Below are 4,996 nucleotides of genomic sequence, written 5' to 3'. Positions count from 1 at the left end.
GTTTGATTATGAGCACCTCACTTAGATTTTATTTTTTAGCACGTAAGATTATCTATTAAATTAATTGTTCAAAAGAAAAAGATATAAAAATGGATATAAGAATTAGAAAATAAAAAGAAAAAGAGAAACCCTCTCCCCCCTAGCTGGGCTGAATCCGGCCCATGCCACGGCCACTCCCCCCCTTGCGCCCGCGACTCCCCCCCCCCCCTTCGGCCCATTTCCGGCCTGCTTCCACGCACGCAGCCGCTCCGCGCTCCCTCTCGCTGACGAGCCGACCCCACCCGCCAGCTGCTCTCTCTCGCGCGCTCACTCCCGCTGGCAGACCGGCCCCACCGGTCAGCCGCTTCGTCGTCCTCCCCGCGTACGACTCGTCGCGGTCACCTCCGACCGTCGTCCCCTCCATCGCCCTTGTCCCCTCGCCCATCCCCTCGCCGCACAGAAGAGTTTGGCACCGCCCCGTCCTCGCCGCTTGATCGTGTCCTTGCCCGGTACCGCCCCCGCCGTGCGGTCTTGTCGTCGCCGCTGTGCGGCATTAAACGCCGGCGTTGTGCACCTCACCGGCCTCCGCCGAGCTCCACCGCTCCCCTCCCCTCGGGCGCCTATAAAAGGGTCGCCCCGAGCACTCCCTTACCCCGCACCAGCCTCAGCCACCCTTCCTTCCCCTCGCCCGAGCTCAATTCGCGGAAGCGCCGTCGTCTTCTCCCTCTCTGGTAAGCCTTCCCACTCTGGTGGTCCAGCAAGAAATTAGAATGGCTTGCTATGTTCGCCACACCGCCGTGAACTTAGGACTCCACCCCCTACCCCAATCCCCGCCCGAAGCTCACCGGCGGCGACTCCCGCCGCAGAACTCCGCCACCTCCCCGCGGACCGCCCCCTCTCGCCCCCTCTAGGCAAATTGAGCCTGCCCCTAGGTTCGCCAGCTCCTCCCCATGCTAAGGCACCTACCCGCTGCCCGAGAACCGGGCCACCGGCGGCGAATCGCCACCGAGCCCACCGGCGGCCGGGTTCTCCCCCGCGGACGGCCGGTTCACCCCGCCGTCGACTGTAGCGCCGTTTCTCGCCCCCCCCCCCCTTCCGCTTTCGCTGGCGTGTGGGCCCCGCGGCGACGACGTCATCCCCGCGTGCCCGCGTCGTCTCCCGCCTTGGGCCGCAACTGGGCCGGCGCCCTCGCGCCCGCGCGCGCGCTGCGCCTGGCTGGGCTAGAATCCCCCCTCCCGGCCCACCAGTGCTCAAATCCCTTTTTCTTTTTCAGCCTTTTCTCTTTTAATTAATACTTCTCAATATTTTATGCACCAAAAATTATCAAAAATAATTTCTAAAGTCACATGTAACAATAATGTTAGAAAGTGACACACTACAATTAGTAAACCACTGTTGATGTATTGTTTTATTGCCTGTTTTACTAGAAGAAGCGGGGACCGTCGATCCGGAACTCGTAGCCCCGGAAGAAGGGGCGGAGCCCGATCTCCTGGAAGTAGATCTTTTGTGCCAGGAAAGCTTCGACGAAGGCAAGTCCATCCTTCCCTTGATGCATAAATTACCTATTCTTTCTACCACTACCTAGGCCGGGATTTCAGGGTGGGATATTTGCATTGTGAGTAGAGAGATAGCTCGCATTAACAAATATCTTTTGGATACGAAATGTGGGTTGGGAGAAAGGGCAATATGTTTCTTCAAATAAGGTTTCTTTTAAAAAAAGAATGTGCGATGAAGGGTATTCACCCTCATCACCTTGGGGGTGGGATGATCAGGGACTCCCTAGTTTAGGGGAGAGCCTAAGGTGTTGGCTCAGCTGGTTTAGGCGTGAGCAGAAGGATCGACCCCTCATATAAGGACCGGTTTGTCATCTTCACTACTGGTACTCTTTAATAGTACAACCACTCGAGACTGTGTGGGCAGTCACTCAATCTGAACTCGTACGATCCAACCCCAGGGTTATGAAGGCTGGGGAGCACCGGGAGGATAAGGAGGGGGAATGTTTTGTCCGGTTTGGACATGGCGGTGGCCTGACTCCTTCTAGATAACCGTTAAGGTTAGGACGTGCGGGGGAAGAAAGAGATCCGGCATTCGGGTCTCGCGACGGTGAGATCGCAGAAACCGGACTAGTGGGTAAAGTGTACCCCTCTACGCAGAGTTGAAACCTATTCGAATAGTCTGTGTCCACTGGTATGGACGAGTCTGGTATGGTATGACAATTAGTGTTTTTACAACCTCCATGAACAGGGAAATGTGTGTGTAAGTGCGTACTGAAAAAGAAAACAAGGCCACAGGAGCGGGAAGCTCAGTGGTGGTTGAGTATTTTGTTACTTTTAAGTCTTTGGGGAAAACCTTACACCAACTGCCTTTCTCTAAGAAAATGAAGAGTGACTTCAACTCCACCAAATAAAGCATGTATGATATAGGTCTCTTTCTCTTCACGGGAGCGGGGTGGGCTTGCGGAATACCTAGTGTATTCACCCAGATTTATTTTTGTTTTTCAGCAGCCGAAGACTTCTTCTCTGCTATGCTTGATTAAGAGGGCTGTGTCTGCACCCAGTTCTGCCTGTGGCTTGGGCTAGTGTACTTTCTTCTGCGCTCTATATTCTGGCTCTCTCGAGCTTGTACCCCGGTATTGTAATAACTTTTATTTAAACTCTGTACTATTTGAAGTAAGGAATGTGGTTACTAGCTTCCTGGGACTAGTAATTGTATCACATTTGAGTCCCAAAGGATCGGGAAGCTTCAAGTGGTATCAGAGCCATAGGACTGGCCGTAGGTCGTAGCCCTGACCTTAAAACTTGCCTTAAAAGAAAATACCTCTTACCCCAAGAAAAATCTTCTCTCCTTTTCCCCGATATTGACAGACCCTTCTTTTCCTATTCCAGATGGAAGACTCTCTGGTCATTAGGACATCCTACTGCTCAGAGATGGAGGGGTTCCCACATCTATTGCGAAGTTGTGCGCTTCGCATGGGAATCCGCAAGAAGCCAGAATATGACTGGAAGGAGTATCTCGAGAATGGAATGGAGAAGTGCTCTATGGCAGTTTACCTGGGAGAAAGCCGAAACTACCCGAACCATCCTTCTTTCCAAGTCACTTTCACCGGATACCGCTTCCTAGATACTTGCCAGAATGTTGCCCAAAAAGCCCTCCGACAACTATGCCAAAGCTACAGCAGAGTAATCTTTGAAACCCCCCTCCGCTACTTCCCACCCAGCAACAAAAATACCCCCGCCTGGAGGAAAAGACTTCAGGCCCTGTCAGGGGGAGACCCTATCGAGGATGACCCCACCATTGTCTACATGGCTGGATACCTCCACACCCTTGATAACCAATATGATGACCTTGCCTCCCACTGCACTCACCTAAACTCCCGGGTGGAAAGCCTGGAGCAACAAGTCAGGGAACTTACAAGGGAAAAGGTGTCCCTTCAAGAGAGCCTCGAGATAGCAGAAGGCGAGGAAACCGACACCCGTGAGGCCTACCGCACTCTGAAGATGGATTACGACAAGAAGCTGAAGAAGCTCGCCCCCGCAAGAAAAATCCGCAAGAAGACCAAAAGCCAAGGATGTCAGACTGAGCAGAAGGAAGAAGCCCCTCCAGCCCTACCCCCTACCAGAATAAGAAACTCGTCCGACACCGAGGAAATGTCCCTAGCCAGCCTTGATGACCTTCTCAAGGAATTTGGGGACACTTTAGAGAAGGAGTTCGGGAGTACCCTAGATAGCACTCGCGTGTAATGAACTTATGGTAGTTGTATGCTGTAATGAACTTGTGTAATGAATAAAGTAACTGGTTGAAAAAAAATTTTGGCATGTGCATAGTAGTAACTCTTTTCCCCTGGCAGATGGCTTCGGATAAAACCATGCCTACCGCCTCCGGGATTGGAGCAGGTTTTCCCCTAAGAGCAGAAGGAGAAGCTGGCGGAGAAGAGAGTGAGACCCACCTCCCCACACCTCCGAAACTACCACTAGATTTGGCCCAAGTTCTAGCCAATCAGTCCCAACTCATTGAAATCCTCACTAGAAGTCTGGAAAACCAGCACCCAGGTGGTGGGAGACCACAGGACAGGATGGGAGAATTTCTGAGACTCAAGCCTCCCACGTTCGCGGGGTCTAGCAATCCCCTCGATGCAGATGACTGGCTGCGCATGATCAAGAGGAAACTGGAAGCCATCGGATGCCCCGAAAATCAGCGTGTTCAATTGGCTGCTCATCAGCTTTCTGGGATGGCCCTAGCATGGTGGGATACCTTCAGCGAGGCCGTCAGGGATGCTACCTGGGTAGAATTCGAAACTGCTTTCTGCGAGCACCATGTACCCCAGGGGATCGTTCAACTCAAGGAAGATGAATTCCGAGAACTAACTCAAGGTGGAAGATCTGTCAGTGAGTACGTGCACAAGTTCACAGAATTGGCTCGTTACGCGCCTGACGATGTCAGCACCGAGACCAGGAAGGTGGCCCGTTTTCTGAAAGGGCTAAGACCAGAGCTTAAGACCATCCTCGCCAGCCAAGATTTCCTCAACTTCTCGCACCTCTCCAACAAAGCCATCCAAGTGGAAAGGGCAAAAGAGGAAGAAAAAGGGCACCTTAAGAGGAAATTCCAGGTTCTCTGAGCTCAGCAGCAAGACCGTCACCAGAGAGCTCGATCCTTTGGGCTTCCACCCAAGGGACCAAGCTTCAATAGACCAGCTGGACCCACTCCATCACGTTACAGTCAGCAGAGTCAGAGCTCCTTTCAGGCCCCCTCGGTTGCAAGCAACCAACCGCCAGCAAATGCCTGTTGGCACTGTGGAGACCCCAGTCACTTCAAGAATAACTGCCCCCAATTAAAGGCACCTGGACCTACCTACTCCAACTCGGTGAATGGCCCCAAGATTCCCTCGGCACCTGCCTCCAAGGCACCCCCCTCCAACAGTCAGCAGAGCAGGACCCAGTACCAGGGCAGAGCACGAGTTAACCACGTCGACGCTCAAGGGGCCCAGCAAGCTCCAGGAGTAGTGCTCGGTGAGTTCCCT

This window comes from Zea mays, chromosome 3 (assembly GCF_902167145.1).
Source record: "Zea mays cultivar B73 chromosome 3, Zm-B73-REFERENCE-NAM-5.0, whole genome shotgun sequence".
NCBI lineage: Eukaryota > Viridiplantae > Streptophyta > Magnoliopsida > Poales > Poaceae > Zea > Zea mays.
This window is presented reverse-complemented; position numbering follows the sequence as displayed.